Source organism: Passer domesticus, chromosome 1 (genome assembly GCF_036417665.1).
Source record: "Passer domesticus isolate bPasDom1 chromosome 1, bPasDom1.hap1, whole genome shotgun sequence".
Lineage (NCBI taxonomy): Eukaryota > Metazoa > Chordata > Aves > Passeriformes > Passeridae > Passer > Passer domesticus.
In genome coordinates, this window is record NC_087474.1 from 10,793,191 (window position 1) to 10,815,807 (window position 22,617).

Below are 22,617 nucleotides of genomic sequence, written 5' to 3' on the forward strand. Positions count from 1 at the left end.
ATTGGCAGGTCACCACAAAGGTGTTTCACACAGCAGGAATAGAAGGGTGAATATTTTTGAACTCTGACCAAAACTCCATTTCAGTGTCAAGCAAAGATTCTTTTTTTTGAGATGAACAGTCAGTGCATTACTTTTATTTGACTATGGTGCTTTATTTCTATAAAGCATTCAAGCTGTTGCCTAATTTCTTTTTTCTCTTGGGAAACATCACAAACAGATGACTAAATATCACTACACTCTTATGTGCAACACAAATTTTAAACACATTGATAAACATATTTTTAGAGTGAAGGAAATAATTTCCATTCATTTGAGCTCATATCTGATCCAAAAATAACTGTTAAAGTTATTACACTGATAACTGTAAATCTCTCTACACACAAGATACTGAGAGAAAATTTTAAAAAAAATGTATTTACTTACATTTACACATTCCAGCTTGATAGGGGGTGATCACTTTAATTGAAAGAATGAATTTTATACCATCAATTGTAAGCCGTTAGGGTGAGACTTCAAATAAACTGAAGACAACACTTTTAGTGTTGCAGTCATAACTCCATACTGTGGGCCAGAATGTCCCTCCTATTCTTGCCTGAAAAAATAATAAAGAAAATCTAGGTCAGGATTTTCTAAAGATATTCTCTGTATTATTGAGGCAGTCTAATAGCTCATCACTCTTTAGTACAGTAATTTGCCTGCTTTCTCAGTAAGCAGATATCCCAAAATTTATAAGTTTCCACATGTTGGTTTTCTGCTGGAGTCATCTCCTCCAGGAACCTGATAAGAAGCAGGAATTCTGCAAAGGAAGAAGGGGAACCCTGTGCCAGAGGAAAGGGCAGTTATCAGACTCTAGTAAAGAGTGAGAACAGACAAAACACATTGCTAAATTCACCCTAACAGAGAATTACCCATCAGCATACATTCACCTCCATGTTTATATTGTAAAAATTACACTGCAAGATCTATGAGAGGAAAGATCAATCATGATATACATTCTACATGCTCACCTAATGCATTTGTAGGTCAGCAGAAAAAGAAAAAGGCACTAAAGATTTACTTTATGTTAGCAAGCACAGTTCCATGAAAAACACTGTGACAGAAAATAAAGAAATAGATGAGTGATCAAGTTCTTTTGGAAGTGGTCAGCAAAACTGCATTAACAGGAACTGCTATATTAGAATTAATGGAAATTGAGCACATAGAAATCCTGGGAGCTCTGGAGTTCCTAGAGAGGGTAGAACTGTGACTTTATCCAGTCAAGCTCAAGTCATTTCATCTTGGTTATGAGTTCATCACCATAGAATATACTTGTCTGGAAAATTAAATGAAGGAGATATATTGTCTGTGGAAGGACTTGCAAAGACCTTAGCAGAGCTAACCTACTGGAAGATATAAGTATTTGGAAAGGCTCATCATTTTCAGTTATATGATAAGCATGTAAGAAAAGGAGTTATTCTATTGAAATGCCATCTAGGCTGTGGAACAGGCCTGTTGCTTCTCTCATATATTTCAAATATGAATGTGTGTCAAAGCCACATCTACCAAAAAACATCCATTTCTCTAGGACCTGTACAAGCACATCCTGGATTTGAAGAACACGAAGCACTGATAAAAACGATGCTATAAATCTGGGACAAGGGAAGCATTTTCTTCATTTTACAGAGAAATAAAGTAGGCAGCTTGAATGATTTGTTCAAGGTCTCAAAAGATATTTGTAGCAAGGCTAGAATTTTTTATCATAAAATCACAAGAATAATCGAAATTAATTTTACAGTTTATGACAAACAAGTTATACAGATAATTCCTTCTCTAATAATACATTCTTTCATGTTGCAGTTCTACCCTGAATAAGAATAAAGGAAGTATTCCTAATGAGCTCAAAAGGATTTATATCAGTCTCCTGAAAAATCTACCAGGAAAAAGACACTTAATTTCACAGATTGCTAGAGAACAGTTTCATTGCCATGTATTGAAATTGCAATCTAAATAATTGATAAGGGCACAAGTAGTTTTAAGACTGCTTGTTAAGAGAAAACTGTTCATAGGCACTTACAGAAGAGAACTGAGTTTCATGAAATTGATTAACACATGTGATCCTTCAAAAATAAGTGCCACATTTTATAATATACCCCTTAAAAACTTAATTTAGTGTGCAGTGTGTAAAAATCAAAATTAATATATACCATTGTAGTGTATTCCCCTGGCTCCTGGTATTGACATGCTGCTAAAACTGACACCCTCAAATTCCTACCATAAATGCCAATTAAAATGTCTAGGAGAAACAGTCACATAACACTTCAACTTTTACAGCTCAGAAGACAAAAGATTATTAATTCTCTATCTGAAGAAAAGGATAAGCTTTAGCTATCCAACTAACAAGTGACTTTTTTATCTCCTGAGATCTGAAAAAATTCTCAGTCAAGACTTTTAGACTAGATGCTCCCACAAGTCACCTCTGTCACATAATGAAACATAGAATTCCATTTGCTACATCAAGAATATACAATGAAAAAATCTTTTAAAAATACATATTTTTAAAACATAATTGTCTAGGATTTGGAATTGAAGGTACCCTGCAATATGGATCCCTTCTTTTTCTCATCCACATTTGAAAATTTAGGCTAAACTGCAGCACACAATTATCTCTGTGTTACTGAAAACATACATGGAAACCAAAAGAAGTCTTGGAAAATAACCTAAGGCACTGTCACAGTCAGTGAAAAAGGGAGCAGGGAAGAAATTATGACTTATGACTAACAGTGAAATCTCATTGAATTAATAGGTACAAAAACTGAATCACAAGAAGTTCTCAGAATGTTGGTGTTTTTCAAAATCACTGGTAGAAGACAAGAATCAGGCTTTCACAGGTTTATAATCTACTACATAGAAACTAAACCAAGTCATATTGCTTCTCTTCCCTAAGAGTGCTGATAAACTCAGTTAGGATTGCAAGCCCCTCTAGGCTCTATCAGTCCCATTATTTAATCCTAAATGAAGTATGTCTTATCAATTCATTCTATGCCATGACCCTGGTCAAGGTTAGTTGAGGGTCTAGCTATAAAAGGGCAGGAGGTAAAAAAAAACATTTTTCTGGGACAGACTAAGACAGAAGTGATGTGCACAGAGGTAAAAACCCTTCCCTGCAAATACATTTCCCCAAATATGTTCCATTTACTCACTAAGAGAATATTTTCATTCTCCAATAACATTATAAAATGCTAGAACATCATAGTAGGCATTTTCTTTCCTGTACTTTTTAAAGATGAGATAAAAACAAGGATTTTTTTTTTTTTTAGTAAATCCTGTTTATGGGAAATCTATTTAAATTAATGCCACTCTTTTTTTCAAATATCTTTTAGAGTCAAAGAAGAAAGTGAGTCACATGGCAAAGTTATCCTGCATGCTATTATCAGTGGAGATGAGTCAGCCCTCCTACTGTTTGTTGATGTATCTGTCTGGTGAAGAGGGGGAAAAAATGAGAAAAAAATCCCTTCTCTGTGGAATTTATATTTTACAAACAATAGTTTGTAAAAACCAAGAACTGGATAAAAATGACTTCTTGGGAAGAGTGTCAAAGTGCCGTAATCCTACTATCTGCTTTCCCTTATTGCAATGAAAGCCTAAGCAAATCTTCTGTGTTCACATTTTGTTCCCTGATTATTCAGCCATTGGGCGAAAAATGTTTATTTTTAGGTAGCACACAGTGGATGCACACCCAAAAAATAAGGTCGCACACCACCAGGAGCTATAATAAGATCAGTAAACTCCTAAACCATTGCAACTTTTAAGAACACTGTCACTTTCTGCTAGAGGGGGAAACGACAACAACTACACCTGGGGCTAAAACTACTTGAAAGATGTGGGATTATGATCAAATTTGTCACAGAAATTTCCCCAGGGGTACCTATTTTGTGTTAAATTATCTAGTGCAACCTTGTTGAGTATGCAGCCAGACAGAAAACACAATGAAAGATGTTTTGTTCAACAGATGTTGAGCATTACTAGGATACTAGTTTTAAATTCTTTTAATTTGAGATTATGTTATCCTCTCCTTAGTGACCATGATGTAGGCTTGATAAGTGGTTCTCTTCACACCCAGTATAAGCTTCAACTTCTTGGTTGAAAATTAACCAACAATTTAATTCATTCCAGGCTACTGGGTCACTAAGCTCTGTCAACAAGGGAAATGAAGAGAAATAAGAGGTGAGCCAGGCTAAAACAAAATTTCTAAAATTAATATTTTGAAAAAGAGCTTACTTTGTTTGAATAACTGCATAGTTTAGAACATTTTACTTAGCTGTCCTGACCATGTCTTTCTATTATTAACAAGTGGAAAATGGATTCAGAATTTGAGACCTATGAACCAACCAGTCTTTCTAGTAAAGCAAAGCTTTCTACAATCTGATATTTGAACATCAAGTAGTTCATTAAATGAGCTGTTCTGGAAATATAAATGTCTTGATGGAAAGCAAACACTTAAAAGCACTAACAGTCATGGTAACTGGTTCTCTTAACTTCCAAAAAATCAACTATCCAGGCCAAACCCCCTTCATTTTATGGGAACTGTGACTGACAGAGGACTATGACCATCCTTTTAGAGAGATTAGAATAAACTGTAATCCTTTGTATTTTGTTGTCCTTCCTTCTTCAATTCTTATTTCGCAAACTACCCAGATTTTGCCTTCAGTCTTTGATGGCCTGTTTTAAGAAGAGGGTTTGGAAAATCTATTTAATCCTGTTTCAGTGGTAGTTCCCCACCTGTGCCCTTCCAATACTTGTCCCTTTGTGGATCAATACTATGGAATCACAGTTTTCCAATGGAACTTTGGGCACCAGAATGGTATTTACCAAGGAAATGTCTGTGTCATGGAATTAAGCAGTTGGAGAGATGTGGATTTCTACCACCACATAGCAAAACACAGAATCACACAGACTCAACCATTCCAAGTGAGGAAAACCCACAAGAGGCATTGACAGCTTTGCTTATTCAGGGTCAGTAAACAGTTCATTAAATGGGAACTTCAGGAAGGACATACTGGAGAAGAAACTTCCTCTTTGTGCAATGCTGCTGTAAAAAAATCTTCATGTACCAACCAGCTGCTTTCTAGGGAAGCTTATTTAGGGAAAATAACAAACTATAATCACACACCACTGTACAGGGCAGCCCCAGAGTTCAGAAACCCTATAAAGCCTTTACTTACACACCATAACACAGCATTAAAAACTGAAATAATAATTGGCACTATAATAGCTAAATGTATACGAATACTTTATCTGCATCTGATTTGTTGAAGGAGATCCCCCAAGAAATCAGAAATGGTCAAAAAGGGAGACCCAGGACTGGCAGAGCCAGAGGATCTGAAGGGTGGAACAGAACCAGAATAGCACTGTGAAGACCCAGTAGTAGTCTTGCAGCAGCTTTATCAGCCTCTTGTTTACTCAAAGAATTAAAAAACAAACCCTATATAAAATATCAAAATTACAATATGAAATAATGGAAAAAATTAAATTACTCATTAACGAAAAGCAAGTATTCATTCAAAATGTGGTTTAGTTGTTGTGTAATATCATATCATGAAGCATTAAAAAAATAAAAAATATAGATTGTTCTATCTCAGCTCTTCAAATAAACAAAAGGGGTGAGAAAGCAGTACAGTAATGCCTGTGCTATGTAGAAGACTGCAATTAAATAACAAACCTCCTACTATAATAATTTAAATTATTTGGTACAATTCTTGTTGAACCAGAAAGAGAAGAAAATCTCTTTCCCTTCTCTTATTTAGAAAGCATTTCCTTATTTTTCATGACATTGAAGAAATAGTATTCCTTTCAAAATTATACAGTATGGATATTAGCATAAAATAATTTACTAACATAATTAAATTGATTCAATTGTTCTGAAAATAAATGCTTTGAAGAAAAAATAAAGGTCGTAGTAATATTCTATATATATGCTACTAATATCGTCAAAATTAAGATTTTTTTTCCTGTTAAAAGCATCCATATCCATGTCAGGCACACACAGAGTAAGTATTGTTATACACAATATTTAGCCATGGGTGGACACATTTTTTTGAGCTATCTGCCTGAATTACTTAGAGAAGTTTTATATATAAGTGTGTGTATGTATGTATGTGTGTGTGTGTGTGTGTGTATGTGTGTGTATAATTGGGATAACACCAAAGTCTGAATTCCTTCATGGAAATGGAAATATAAATGAAATTTTTAAGAAGTGCAATAATAAACAGTGTTTGATTCTATTGAAACACTAAGGATGAAGATGTTGATTTACCAGAAACTGAAAACCAGCATTGCTTCTTGGTCTTTTAAACATGCAGCATTACACAAGGGATGAGTTAACTCTGTGTAAATACCTCTGTGTGTATATGTGTATAATTAATATTTAATACCATGGAAGATGAACTCCAGTGACTCTTGTTGCAACAGTTTAAGAAAGCATTGCCTGTGACTGCTCCAAAGCTGTCCTGGAGGACACTGCTCTAATTGCAGAGTCGTCAGAAGGGAAAAAATGGGTCTGAGCTGCAGCAGCTCCAGCTGCTACAGTCAGATGCCTTTGCTCAGTCCCACCTTGGCCACGGCCCCATGAACAATGCCAGGGAGAAAGCTCCTGAAGGCACAGACATCCTCCTTCTCCAGCCTTTACAGAAACACAATTTGCAGCAGGTTTGTGAGCACAGACAGCTGAGCTGAAAGACAGAGACAAAACTCTTTAGAGGTCTTTCATCACAGCTTTTAAAGCAAGCTTCAAAATATCTCTATTCCTAAAGGGTTAACTCTAGCTACACACATAGCAAGACATACAATAGTATTTTGAAGAAAAATGTTATTTATTTTTAAGAAAGGAAATCCCTCTCTCTCCTTTCAAAGATTGACCCAGAGAAGGTGTCTACACTGTACCCTGAGCTTTCTGCACAGTTGATTAGTTATTTATGCACAGCTCAGACAGGCAGCTTGTGCACATACAACAGAATTATACCCAAATATAAGCCTAAAGTGAGTGGCTGAATATGGACATCAAATGAGCATTGCACTGGATTTATTTTCAAAATTTGGTCAGATAAAGGATACGATCCAATTTAAAACCAGTATTAGAAATTCATAAAATGAAATATAAGGCAGTAAGATGACTAAATCTGAAGTAGAGGAGAAGCAAATGAAATATAGATCAGTATGAGATAATAAGAAAATGGGGAAAGTGAGAGAGATGCACAACCAATGTTTGAGACTTTGTGTTGTTCATTAACAAAAATATTTGGATTCTGTTTGCTGGCTTGAATTTTCTAACCTTGGTGTGCAGAACACCCAGCTTGCCACCCCAGCAATCAGATTTCAAATTCAACAATTTCAAAATTCAACATTTTCAAATTCTGCAGTGTTTCATTGCTCAGAATAGTGTAAAGCACAGACAGATTTGTGATGTCCTGCCCATATATCAAAGGGAACCCTTCTCTCCAAATACCTCCCTCCAACTTTCATTCCCTCATCACATTCAGGAGTCGCACTAGCATGAGGGAGATATGTGTATGATTTACTTTATTTTGGAAAAAGATGTATAGGTAGTGCATAATATTAACTATTTGACAAAACAAAGTTAATATTCTCTCACTTAATTTCTTGTTACTAAAACCATTATAAGATGGTAAAAAAATTTCTCTCATTCCAGCTGAAGGCAAATGTAAAAAAAAATAATATTTTCCTATATAAACTTAGGGGTTTTTCTTTCTTGAAGAATTTTTAGTAAGTTTTTATTGGTTTGTTTGTTTTTTCTTTATGCATATAAAATCAATATAATCTTTTTAAAAATCTGCTATTTTCTGTTTACAGAACTTCATCTCACTGCTAGAAAGAGTAGACTAATTTGGGGGAAATATTTTTACACTGGGAAAAAAACCATAAAAATCTAAATATTTCAATCTTAAGATGCAAAATATAGAACTTTCACATATAGCACTTATACAGGAATTACTGCATCTCAGCTGGGTGCAGCTGTTAAGAAATGCATTTCTATGAAGTTATTTTATATTAACAAGGCTCTGTCATGGGTTTGCAATGCTACTAAAGTTGCCTCAAGCAAGCAATTAGAATTGTAATTAGAATTGCCTTCATTTTTTTCATTCATTTTCCTTAATGTCTTTGATTTTTTCTTCTCTTACTGCTATTTTTTTTAATTTGTGCTTTACCTGCTGTCATATTTTAGTGCTGTTTTTTTTTTTCTCTTTTTCCATTTATAATATTATTTGAAACCAGAAACAACTCTCTTTTGAAAGCTGGTAGTGAAGAGAATCAGCAAAATTGCCTGTTAATCACAAGCATACTGTGATGAATCAGCATCTTCTGACCCAATTAAATACATGAAAATACTATTTTGCCCTGTTCAAACGAAGAACTAAAAAGGGGAATTTTGGGCAGCAGCTGTTACATGGTATTTCTTTCATGCCTTTGTGGTAAATTTCAGAGTTTTCAAGGTGAGAGGCCTATTATTAACAAGGGATGACAGGGGAATGAGCTAGTGTGAGCACAAGGAATTTGTAAATCACTGATGAGTTCATTTTTAATGTATTTTTTAGTGTCCACCTAAACCTCCAAGTCATTTAAATGGATCAAGGCAAAACAAGGAAGAGTTCTGCATGGGAAATAGTAAAAGATCTAGATCATCTAAAACTATAAAATATAGACAAGACCCAAAGTAGAGCAGCAGGTCTGATGATAATGAGCATCATCAAGCAGAAAAGTGATCTCCAGACAAGTCCTAAGGGACGAGGGAGGTCTACAGCCAAGGCAAGGCAAGTGAGCAAAGTTAGATGAGGATCAGCAATCAGGCACAGGCATAACCCAGGCAAGGGCTAAGCCAGAGCTCAAGTGCAGCTCCTGATCCAAGGGCAGATTCTGCATGGGCAAAGATCCCAAGTGAGACTTCTCACAGATTCTCTCACACAGCTTGTTTCATGGCAGACTGACCCAAGCACATCAGAACACTTTAAAGAAGCATCTTGTCAGCTAAACTGTGAGGAGTGGGGCCTGCTGCTGCACTCAGAGCATGGCATAAATCCTGGAATTCCTGCTGCTGGAGATCGTGCTCCATGTTCAACAAGTATCACTACCTAGGAACCACTTGGTTTCTAAGGAGCTGTTTGGAGTTAACTACAAGTGACTCCCCAGGGATTGCCATGGCAGCAGATAACAATGTTTAAAGTGCTGCAGTGACTTCACCATTAGACCTGCTAGGGTTAGAGGCAAAGCTTGGGGAAGTATCCTATGGCCACATGTTTGAAGACAATGTTCTGGTACACAGGCCCATAGGGAACTATTATTTTTGCAGCTTTAATTGAAGGGATGGGACTATAGTTGGGTTAACAAAGATTTATTGCTCAGATAAACATCAGCCTCAAAGGCTGTGAGATTTTAAAGGAGCAAGCAGTTGGCCATAGCTTAAAGTAGTCACAAGTTCTCCATTACAAAACAGTATAAAACATTTTAATCCAATGGACAGTTGCCACAAAGATTATTTTGCTTTTCTAACCTATCACCTTTACTTACTTCTACTGCAATGAATATACTTTTAGCCAATGGGCTACAATCTCACCTACACACATATGCTTCCATTATAACTTCTAAACTCTTAGCTTACTCTATACAATTACACCCCTACATTATAAATATCTCACCATCTTATCAATACAATTTCTCACTTACTTAAGGCATATTCTTACTTACAACTATAGAAACATAAGTTTATGATTTTTCTGCTTAATGTCTGTGTACTTTATTTTTACATCAATCCAAGCTTCTTCCAAGGCTGCAAATCAAAAACTTCAGTGTCTGTGGAAGTTTCTATCTTTCCATTTCCCACAGCATTTCTGAAGGTAAGATTAAATTTCTAAATGTGTATCTCTAAATTCTCCCTGAAGGAACGTTAAGAAAAGCTCATCTCTTGGTAATGGTGTGTATCAAGAGACAGACCCTTGCAAAGTGATGGTGCAAAATTATGAATCAACAGAGAGGAGAAAGTGCAAATTTTGGGTAACTAGAGATGGGAACCTAATAATTGCTGTTATATGTTAACATCTGAGAAATTACTCTCTAAACTCTATTTCCACCTGTAGGCTTGTTTTAAGAAATAAATTACAGGACGAAAAAGATTCTAGGTAGTGATAGGTGTAATTGAACATGCTTATTGCCTGGTGAGAAGACTAAAATCAACAGCTGCAGTCTTAGCTGGAAATACCTGAACATATCCAGAGTTCCAGCATTCCATTAGGAACAACAGAGGAGGCTTTGGCACATGGCCCTCAACACTGTTACCATCAACATATGTTTCTATTATAATGAACATAAAGCTTATTTAGAGGGAAAATTACATTTATTCTAAATCTGACAGGCAGCTGAGTGGTTCCTTGCACGTGGCTTTTGGGATAGGTTTTGGCTATTTAAATGCTACCAGTGAAACATCCACATATGTTGCATAGATTGAGAGGTCTCTCCTAAGTCTGTGTGTGTCAGAAGTTATCCTATTCCCTCCCTTACTGAAGACCAGAATTGGAAAAGAAAACATATAAGCCTGGGCACAGTACTGATCTTTTGAAGCTATGCCACTTTTGGCTCACAGCAGGAGACATAATAGAGATATTTTATGTGGCACTGTGCAGCATCAACAAGGCCAAAGCAGGGATTCTGCAGCAGGAAAATACTGGGGATTGTTTCTGAGGATCACTCTCCAGACACTAGTGAAGCTCTCCAAAATAATTTTTTTTATCTTTCTGCTTATCTTCTTTATGCTGCTTATCCAAATAAATAAAACACATCAGTGCTTGCTAACAGAGCAGTTTCATAGACATCAGCACTCATATCTAATATTTAAGTTGAGCACACGTTTTTCCGAATTGGATCAGAAAACTTTCTCCAGGGCAGAGGAGCTGATTTTCTGCATGCTCAACAACTCCTCTCTCCTCCTCACATTTGTCAGTAGGGGTCAAAATTCAGGCAACACCCAGTCCATTGTCTTTGTTAAGAACATTTCCACCCCTAGAAATGTTCAAAACCAGGTTGGATGGAGCCCTGGGCAACCCAATCTAGTCAGTACCCTTCCTGCCCATGGCAGAGGGGTTGGGAGTAGATGCCCTTTAAGATCTCTTCCAACCCAAGCCATTCTGGGATTCTATGACTATAAAAGAAAATGTAAAAATGAAAAGATCACTTATTTCAGGTATGGGCTTTAAAAACTGAGTAAAAAATTTTTCTTAAATTGGAAGAGATCATTTGACTTTTCCCTGCTGATCCACTTAGCTTATAGCACATGTATGAACAGAGTATTTCAGAGTGGCTACATATAAGGACATCTTTGGACTGCCAATACTTCAGAGGTTTTACTACTAGATCATAAATCACAAGAATGTGGAATGAAATCCATATCTTCATCAGACAGGGATCTTAATTTGATGCAATATATTTGATCTATACAAACATATGATTTGCATCTGGAAAAAAAAATCTACAACTTTTTCTCATGAAAAGTTAATCTGCATTATTTTACCACAGCTGAACACAGTTTTCAGCAGTGTTAGAAACATTAACAATAGTAAAGTCCTCATTGAACTTCTGGAAGACTCCAGAGTATCTTTCATGGAGTCATAACTCTGCTTGAGGAACAGAGCTTTTGTGCTACAGTATGTGTGTGAATAGCAAAATGGGATTTCCAACCACAAAATATAGTATTTTTAGTTTAAGCTTTATCTGATCTCCTGTTTTCAGTGGATTTTGCCTCCAATTCTCTTTCATCCTGTAGAAAAAGCAGTTAATTAAAAGAACTCTGAACACAAATAGGTTCAAAGTATTCCATCAGAAGTCAATGACTACAGCTTCTGCCTGACCCTTAATCATCTGCATTTCCTGCTGAATGAAATAGGACACAGAGTGAATTCCAAAATAGCCAAAGACTAATTTTTTGCAGTTCTGGAAATTAGCGTTTTCAATTATTGAGCAAAGACATAACAATTTACATATTTCTGATGTTTTTATTTTGATATGCATGTCTCAAATGATTTTTCATCTAGATAAGTTATTCACAAATGAAAAATGAGTGCCGCTCAGTCACACTCAGTTCTTTGAAAGAGAGTTTAGTCATGCATATTAGCCTCTGTATATTCCTTGTCATCCACAGGCATTAAAGGCAAATCCACTTCTACTTAGAATTCAAGGCTGGAAACCCCTGCCCATGCAGTCCCTGCAGTTTTCAGTCAGTGACCATTACAAGGAGTTGCACCTTTCCTGCACACCTCGTTTTTGGCATACACACACCCCTGGTCACTCACTGCTCAGGTCAGACAGCTGGCATGACCCTTGCCATCCTTTTCAGACAAACATACAAAGAGTCTAGCTTTCCATATCTACAGTAAACTACATAAAGATGTAGACTATGGTTAGGAGTAACTTTTCCTGAAAACTAATGTTTAGAAGAGTCATTTAAGATCTTTTTTTGTTTTAAAAATTAGAAAAATGCCTTCTTTTGGTTTTAGCTCCTAGAAAAAAAACAAGGTGATTGACCCAGCAGGCAAAGAAGGAAAAGAGGAATTTTAGGATAAAGAATAAAAAATTGTCATTTGTCTTCAGTGAAACACCTAATCCATAAATGGTAAAACCCACTATTCTCATAGTGTTTCTACCCAAAAGGTCAACTGCAAGCAGGATGCTAACTGAGTAATCAGCACGCCCTGGCATTTAAAAGAAGTAGCAGAAAAAAGCCTCATTGTAATACTCTTCATAATGAAATCATGGAAAGGCATTAGTCCAAAAATGATTACAAATAAGCTTTGCTGAACCGTGATAGGTGCAGGTTTTACCGTGTGGGGAGATTAAAGCTGTGTGCAATCACTGCCTGGAGGCTGCACGTCATTTCACATCAATTGGCATGATGAATCTTTTACATAATGTGAATCACAGTCTAATTGTGAGTTTGATTGCATCTACTGTTCTGATCACACAACCTCAGCACATAGAGGCGAGCAGGGAACTGAGCTATTGTACGGAGTTAAAGGAAAAAAGAAAAGCTGTGTAGCATGAAATGAAAGTGACATCTCACAGGATATATATTACCAAAAGTTGCTGAGCAATTTAACAACTACATGTAATATATATCTTGACAATATCAAAAAAGGCAATTAGAGGAGCTTGTCTACCACCAATAGAAATACATCATTTCTGAAATCAGCAGGCTGCTGCTAGGATACTCAGACTGGAAGCCTTTTTGCCAGAGAAGATGCATTTAAGACAATAAACTCTCCATTAACTGCAATTCAGGCAGAATGTAACTAACCCAGGATTCTTACAAGAGCTGGCAGAAAAACTGGTACTATATGCCTCAAAGATATTTCTAAATATCAGGTTCAGTCATGGATTTGTTATAAATCATCTTGCAAAATAAAGCAAAAATCGATCCTCTATGGAAATTATATTGCTTCTATTACCATAGGAGCTGAGGCATACAAAATCCGTAATGTATTTATTTCCCAATACCATTACAACTATTGTCTTCACTTTATAAAAGTGAAATGGAATATCAATTAATTAAGGAACTTGTTCTAGACACTACAGGAAATCTACAAAACAGCAAGTGGTGTTATCCAGATGGTCAGGTACCAATTCTGGAGGTTAGTTACTGGAAAGGTGCTGGACTGTAGCCCTTCCTGGTTGCCAGGGAGCCATCTGGATGCAGGGTACAAGGCATTGTGACATTCACTACAGAACTACCATATTTCTCAGTCTTGCAGGAAGAAAAGAGAATCACAGAATCACAGAAACATTTAGGTTGGAAAAGACTCTTAATATTGTCAGTCTATCCTAAATTTGTCTGCAACCCTCTCATCTTTTAAATACTTTATATGTTTAGGGCCACAGCAATGATTTTTTTTTCTTTTTTTTTTTATCTCATACAGTTTTTCTACAGGGCAACCCACTTTTTCTCTGAAATTCATTACAGCTAAAGACCAGGGAATCAATTCAAACTTGGATGTGTGTAAGTGGTTGGCTAGGGGCTTATGCTGCTTCAGTTTAATTTTAGATGATTTTTTAAAGCACTTGAAATGCTTCTAAAACAATAGATTTCAATAGAAATAAATATGAGTCAAGGGCTGCCATATCAGTTGACATAAAGCACAGCTCCATTGCTGGAACTATGACATTTTACCTCTGCTAGACAACTGTTCCAAGGATCCTGGAAATAAACTACCACTCAGTGTAGAAGTTTGCTGTGCCAGCAATTTTTTCTCTTACAAAGCTGATAGCTTAGCTCTAGGACAGAGTAGCTCTAGGATAAGCTCTAAATGTTTATGGGACCAATAAAGGTATTTGCATTAAATTTGCATCTTTTTAAAAAATGAAATTCTGATCTTGGCTCTCCCTGCTAGATGCCTCTGCTGAGGATATCTCTGGCCTATATTTCAAAGTTTCTGATGTGCTGACAGTCAGGCAGCACCTACTTTAATGTTTTTTGACTCTCTACAGGGTATAATGTAGTATGATTAAATTGTGCAAATCTGAGTATAGAACTATCATTGTTCCTTGGGGATTTGGAGTCTACTTGTTAACAGAAAGTTAAAACTAGCACATCTCAATTGACACTACAGTGATGTTTACCTGGGAACTATTTCACAAGAAAACAGAACTATATTTCACCACTTAGAACCCAAATACTTAGTATATGGGACATAGAAAATCTGGGAAATAGGCTGTTTCCTGACTTTCTGGACTCTGTTTCCCTGAGAGACCCCTAAAGAAGTCAAAAAAAAGTCCATTACAGTGACGTCCTTTTTGACAGGGTGCTATGAGGATGACTTAAAACCCAGGAAAATGCATGTAACAAAAAAATCAGAGGGGAGGGCAAATGCAAAAGGCAGAATTTTCTTATGCCTCAGATAGATGGAAGAAAAAAATCTGGAACTGGGTAATTGGTAATTAGACTGCCGTATGAATTTCCTTTCATTTGATATCACAAAAACCAGCAGATTGGGTACTGAAGTTTAGAGATACAAGTGTTTAAGGTAGAAGACATCTTTGCTGCTGTGGATTTCATCAGGACAACAGTACACCTTTCCTCAATAATTTCATTTTTGCTATCTTGCAAGGATTTGGTTTCATGATGAGAATTGAAAGCAGCTGCCTTGAGCAGGAACAGAACAGGCTAATAGGTACAAGTCTGCCAAAACTTCTGGACTTGAAGAAAGCTCAAATTTCCCTGAAACATTCTCCATTTTCCTCATGTTAAAAAACCCACTAAAAAACACTCAGGAAATCATAGAGGTGTACCTTTATCATACTGAAAGATCATTTCTGTAAAAGGTATTAGCTGTAAATGCCATCTGTCTTGTCAATTATTGAAGGAAGATTTATAGCTCCAGCTGTAAACAAAGGGCACTCATCAATTAGTTTTCAAACACAAAAATAGAATGAGACTCAAACACAGGTCAGTGGCTCCTGTCAGATGGCCAGGTAACAAATCACAGAACTGGACCCATCTTGAGTCATTCTGGCTGGCATAAAAGCCATGGAGTTTCTGAGAGGTAGCCAGTCAACCCAGACAGGCTCATTACTGCAAGCAGCATTAAATTAAACAGTGGTATAAAGAGTCACACAAGATCTCAAACTCTAACACATTGATTAGCTTATTACTTAAGCAAAATACTGCAGAGAGCTATGTGTGCCAGTATGCATGCATTTAAAGTGCTACACATGCACAGGTCACTCACATACCACATTAAAGTCAATAAATTAAACATGAATCGTTGGGCATGTTAAATGAATTGCAACCCATAATCATCTAAGTAGCAACAAGGCATTCATTTAACCTGACCTAGATGGATTATATAAAGAGTTATTAAATATAACAGGAATACAAATTGCAAGTTAGAATCCTTGGAACTCTTTTCTGGTTGAAGGGGTTTTTATAAGAAGTCACCAACTGAAACTGTGCATATGTCTGATATTTTTGGACCTACTTCACTAGACACTGGTTTATTGGGGTAGTTTATATGCAAATCAGATAACATGAGACTGTAAATTACACAGCCATGTGGGAGTCCACTCTGAATGTTGTGCCTTGTCTGGGATAACAGGGAGGTAGAATACAGTCAGTTGTGTCAGGTATCTCCAGAATGGCAAAGCAGGCGTATTTGGCTTAACTAAGTGAAGAGGAAAAGGTTTATTTGAACTTATTCTGGAATGCACAACAGTTAGTTACATTTGTTTTATCTTCCAATTCAGAAGGATTTCATGGTTCAGAGAGAAAAGCTTTAGTTCCTACAGTTGAAAGATTTGGGGTGGATTCGTCTGATTAAATGCAGAAGCCTGCTCTTTATCTGAGTTACCCCAGTCTCCAGAAATAATCAGTAAAAATCTAGTCACTACAGACTACAAAGTCTAAGACAGAATTTCTCTAACTCTAAAATAGACATTTTAAATACATCCAATGGATTGAATCCTAAAAAGGTCTGTTTCTCTACAGTGAATATAAAGGGAGTCTCAGAAATAGCTGTTACATGTGTTTAAGGAAGATGAGGTGACTCCTATTCCTAGAATCAGCTCTTGGTCTTCCTGCTAACCTGCTGTATGGCTCTGGAAGCCCAAATGCTATTTTAAAAACCCAACAAAAAACAAAAAACAAACAAAAGCCCAAAAAACAAACAAACAAACAAAAACCCCACCAAACCGAGAATGTTATTTCAGATGTCATTACTCTATTGATGACATCTATTAGGCAATATCTTTCAGGCACCTATATTTACTCACAATGAGTTTTGATTTTCATATTTTTGTACTTGTGCTCTGACACTCATTAAGTGTGTTCTGCATGTATATTTGCATTTAAAAATACAATATTTATATATATGTTTATATATATATTTATATTTGTATGGTCTTCAAACAATAATGTCATACAGGATGTAACAGGACAGAACATCAATATCAAATGTGCCTCTTTGTATAATACCATACAGGTAGTTAACAATAAATTCTTTAACTCTTGGCATCATCTGAGCTTAGAAAATTTTCCTTACCAGCTAATGTTAGTAGGCCATGGGCTTTAAAAACAAAAACAATTAAATTATTCTTCACAGTGTTATAAAAGAAAAATTGAATGTCTCACTGTATATCCCCAGCTGTACGTGGGAGGTGACAGTGAATATAAATTTCATGGGAAAGTTACCTGAGGATAACAGCAAAAAGGAATAATAAAGAATCCCTACCTAAATCTACACTTTAAAAAAGTCCATTGTGAAGTGGATTGCTAAATTTATTTAAAGAAACAATCAACCAAAATAAAAAAGAAGTTGCTTCAAATCTTGAAATCTTGTATCTTAAGAAGCATTTATTTTTAATTTATTTGAAAAAAAAGTGAATAAAATATGACTACTAAGTTTAAAAGAGTTCCCTGAAATTTGTTGTTATAAATACAGAATAGAAAAGGATTGACTGAGGATCACTGAAGGGCCATGCCTGTAAATTGGTTACTTTTTAGTTTCTGTGACACTTTACAAGAAGATTTTCTGATAAGAAAAACCCCTGAATAAAAGAGAAAGGAGTTGTGTTATGAAGAAAAAAAAATTGAAAAGGATATTTAGCCAATTTTCCAAACTGCCTGCTTGCATCATTAAAGAAATGTATAGTGTTTATGAGTTAGAAGTCAAATATAAACATATTTGTAGAATCTTAGATTATGGGCAGGGACACCTTTCACTACACCAGATTGCTCAAATCCCATCCAATCTGGACCTGAACAATTTCAGGGATGAGATATCCACAACTTCTCTGGGCCACCTGTTCCAGGACCTCACCACCCACACAGTAAAGAATTTCTTCCTAATACCTAATCTAAACCTGCCCTGTGTCAGTTTTAAACCATTCCTCCTTGTCATTACAAGTAATGGTAAATGTCTCTCTCCATCTACCTTATAAGCTCCTTTAAGAACAGAAAGGCTGCAGTAAGGTCTCCCTGGAGCCTCTTCATACTTATTACTAGACAAGATGATAAAGAAAAGGGAATCAGAAAAGTATTCAGAAAGGTGACAGAATATATATTGTGACAGCAACTTAATGCTGCACATTTAAGGCATGTATAACTTTGACTAGCTGAATGCACTGTAAATTATTATTTAACAAAAGCCAGCCACAGTAATCAGCTATGTGCCACTGCATGACCTCACCCAAGATCAATGTCCATGCAAGCAAATTAAGCAATATTACACAATGAAAAATGAAATAAAGTTTATTATAATGTCATTATAGTTATCATTATTTCACCAAGTGTCCAGGATTTTACCAGGTGAATTCATTCTATATCCCCAGCACTAATGCATAAGGAATAAATACTTTTTTCATTAAGGTTGCAGAGCACAGCTCATCAAACAGCCTGGTTACCAAATAATATTCCATTTAAGTTAATGCTAAATTTTTTATTACCCAAATTACTGCAGGTCTCTCAAATAACCTATATTGTAGTCACCCTTCTTGCCAGGATATTATTCTGAGCTAAAATCTATGTTGCTGTGAAATTAGACTGGACTTATCCAAGCCATATGGTTTAAAGCTATCTTGAGTGTCTTTTTATTACAATATAGTCATCCTGAGTGGTACAGCTCACAGATTTAGACATTTAAATTTAGATGTTTACAAGCAAGCTAAGATCTCATTACAATCAAGAGAGATCTAATCAGATAAATTTAGTGAAACCTAGAGATCTATTCAGTCAACTCTAAAATAGACAGTTACTTTTGAATAGTTATTTTAGGCTATCCATAGAATTTTTCTCAGCATAATACAAGTATAACACTGCTTTGCAATGCAGTCTCAGGATCCTTAGCTGGGTGATCCCTAATGTAACTCCAGTAACATCACTCTGTTATCTAGGCTTTGGAATTTCTGTTATATAGGTTATCTGTTATCTAGACATTTCTTTGAAATTTCAGTCTTTATGGATTGAGATGCTGCTGTCTTAATTCCATTTTTTTTATTATCACACAGAGCATAAATAGACAATAGTTATTAATTTCTATCTCAATTTGAAACCTTATACTTGAAGCTCCGTTTATACACTAATATCCAGAAAAAGACAAAAAAAAAAAAAAGTGGGGAAATATGACTGTTTCCTGGATAAAGGTAATTGTTCACTAGGGGAGAAATAGTCTGCTGTGATGTTTGGTGCATAAACCAATGCCTGGCGTTTCATAGTCCTTTACTCTCCTGGCTATAGAAGTTCTCTCAGGCCAGGCTGCCCAGGACTTACCTTCAGGCTGTCATGCTGCCACAGCAAACAGAAACACAACTGTTTGTGCTGACCAAGGTCTTATTGTACAAAAGGAAACTCAAATATAGAAAACCAGTACAATGGAATTAGCAGCTAAATTGATAGGAAAGGAAATGAAGCCATAATCTGAAATAAAGAATTCTGGACTTGCTCAGAACAAAAACTGGTGATATCTCATTCTTTCGTACTTTTTCTTTCAGCTCGAGAAAATGATGCAGAGATAATGGAACTCATAGTCATAGTAGCACTTTTATAAATATGTCCTGCTCTGTGTGGGACTCATGTAAATTTTGATGATTAAGTCAGATCTGCCACAATAGACCACAGGAGTGTATGTGCTGCCTTCTGTATTACACATCTCTAGATATTGCCTAATAATGCATAATAATGCTTAACCATCCTCTGGACATTCCAACAGGTAGTGTCTTCTCTAGTGAGAGACTTCCATCTCTTTCTGCCTTCTCTGATCCCTCTCCAGCTGTCAGCAAATGAGCAACAGACTTTGGCTGAATTCTCTGTACAAATCTGTTCTCACTGGAAGGCTTTGCAGACCTCTAAAAAAATGTAGCATGATCTACTGAACCATACAAAGTCTTAGTTGGGAAGACTACAGAGAGAAAAAAAAATATTAAAAACTACCAAGTAACCTTGAAATAGTTTCTATAATGTGGCTTATGGGTGGCATGTGAATCTTTTGATCGACTTGATCTACTTGCTCATTTTAAATAACTGACAGGATCAAGTGCAAGTTTCAATGAAGGCAGTGGCATAGAACTTTGCATTCATTGAGAGGTGAATTAGCTTCTAAATTTTATCTGCCAAGAAATTTGGGAATGACTAGTAGTCTGGAAGATTAAGTCATAAAATTTGAGTCTGGAGAAAAGAAAACCCTACTAACCTATGATAAGTTTTAAAATTTATCCCAAACAGAGCATAACATTCCTAAAAAGTTTAACATCACACAAACCACTTTTATGTGAAATTTGAGAAGAAATAACTAAAAATTAATTTTTAAATTCTGAATTACAGTATTTGTGATTATTTTTGACTCCTAGGTGATAATTTATGACAGCTCATTCACTTGACAGAATCCTGGGACCGCAGTACAGGTGAGGTTGGTAAGGATCTTTCAGGAGATCCAGCCCTGCAGCTCACCAGAAGGTCAGCCAGAGCAGGATGGTCAGGACTGTGTGCAGACAGCTTTTGCATAATTCCAAGGATGGAGACTCCACAGCTGCCCTGGGCACCCTGAGCCAGCACTGTCACAGTCACAGTGAGAAAGTTTCCTGATGTTCAGAGGGAGCCTCCTGAGTTTCTGTTGGAGCCTCTGGCCCTGACACTGGGCCTGGCTCCTCTCTTGGGGGAGTTACATACATTGGTAAGATCTCCCCTGAGCCCTCTTTACTTATTGGAATTTTACTTAATATTACAACTAAAAATTGTAATTCTAGTCAAAACAAGACATATCAATTCCAAGTGCTTAGGTATTTCCTCATCAGGGCAAAAGCAAAAGAGCTGAAATGAGAAGATAAACAGGACATAGTGACTGAGTTCTTTATACAGGCTGGCAGCATTTAGGAATGGTAAATGCATGTCAATATTGATTTTTGGAAGAAAATAATTTCAGTCCTATAAATGCAATGACTCTATAATAAGATCACTTTAAGAGAAAATCAATTTTGATAGTAGCTGTGAAGGCTACTGGAACCAACAGAACAAAATCTATTTCCAATGAATAAGCATGGGGATGAAAAAAAAATTCTTACTTTACTAGAATTTCTTTCTATATATTATAAGAACATCAGTTAGAGAAGTGACAAGTTATCAGGTGGTTGTAAGTCAGCAGGTGATTATCAGCTGAAGAGTTTTACCTAGTTAAGTCAAATGCACTCTATTTCTCTGATTGCATTTAGAACAGCATATTGTGCATATGATTGCTTGCCAATGATTCTGCTGGCAGAAGGATCAAGTCCTAATTTGCTTCAAAGGGCTGCCAACAGGATGGCAATCCAGCCTTGTACCTTAGCATTGACTAGCAGATTACCCTGACACCAGAGAAGGGTATTTCACCAGTTATGTGCAAATCATTTGCAATGCATTTTAAGCCACATTTATATATACATTATATATTATACATTTTATCTTCCTGATTCATTCCTCCACTTTTTCCTTGTTAGAAATCGTGGCAGCATTTTGCCTCCATCAGGGAGAGCAGGTGAACAGCTCCAGCCATTCTTTGCACCTGCATTAATGCTAAATCAGCTCTCATGAATTGTGCATGAGATCCAATACGTTGTATTCATTAACTCTGGCACAAAGTTAAAAAAAAAGCTTCTTAAGACAAGACTTTCCTTTGCCATGTCAAACCAGAAATAAACAATACAGAAGGTAGTGAATCAGACCCTAAAGATTTTTTCCTTTTACTTGTATTAAAGGATGAACATGTTAAATTAGGAAACATCAGCTGCAGGAGAAAGAAAGAAAAGATGGAACCGTGACATATAAAGACTACCTGTGATTAGTTTAATATATAAATTGCTTGGTTGTCCGTGATCCATAACAGTAACTAAACTTTTAAAGTACGTTTATATCCATTACAGAAAGAATAAGCCTTGTAACCTACATTCATTCCCCTAGTCCACTAATTGTGTTTTCTCCCTGAAAAATTTTAATGTGGCCATTAAAGGAAAGAGTCCGTTATTACAGGACTGTACTATTTTCTCTTCAGCACCATAAACTGCTGTAGCTCAGTGATGTGCTTCCCTCTAGTGTCCACAACATCCAAGAAATCTGTAAAATACTGGGATATGAACTGAGCTATGTTAATTTTCAGTGGGGATTACACACTCATTTTACTTAATGTCTCAGACTGAGGCTCCAGGTGAAGATAGCACAGGATCAGTTTCACAGATTAAATTCTTCACTCACCAAATTGCAATTTAACATTTCCCTCTTCTCATATCTCAGTTATTATATGAAAATTTAACTGCTATTCATCTCTTTTCTTTGTTTTTATTCTTTTTCTTCTTTGCTTCTTCTTTTTTTTTTCCCATTCTATTTTATTTTGGTGAAGCCAGCCACACAGGTGACATTTCATCTTATACTATGTTCGTCAAAATCATTTAGGATGCAGATATATATACAATTACTATCATAGGCAATTTTACATGACACAGTTAAGTAGTCAGATTATTAAACAGCCATGTTGACAAAAGAAGTGGACTGATTTTTATTTCTCCTGATTGCATATCTCCCCAGGCAAATCTGTATTACTACATTTCAAGAAAAAAAGAAAGGAAAAAAGA

General features: G+C 36.0%; 1 long non-coding RNA gene across 1 annotated transcript in view; it reads right to left on the bottom strand.

Moving 5' to 3' along the window:
* Nucleotides 1–435: 435 nt before the first annotated feature.
* The window catches only part of LOC135282361 (uncharacterized), a 64,147-nt gene continuing 41,965 nt past the window's right edge, over nucleotides 436–22,617 (bottom strand). Inside the window, exons 2-3 of the long non-coding RNA XR_010348583.1 lie at nucleotides 6,589–6,707; nucleotides 436–592 (exon numbers count right to left, since the gene is read on the bottom strand). This is a non-coding gene — a long non-coding RNA (uncharacterized LOC135282361). The remainder of the gene's footprint in view (nucleotides 593–6,588; nucleotides 6,708–22,617) is intronic.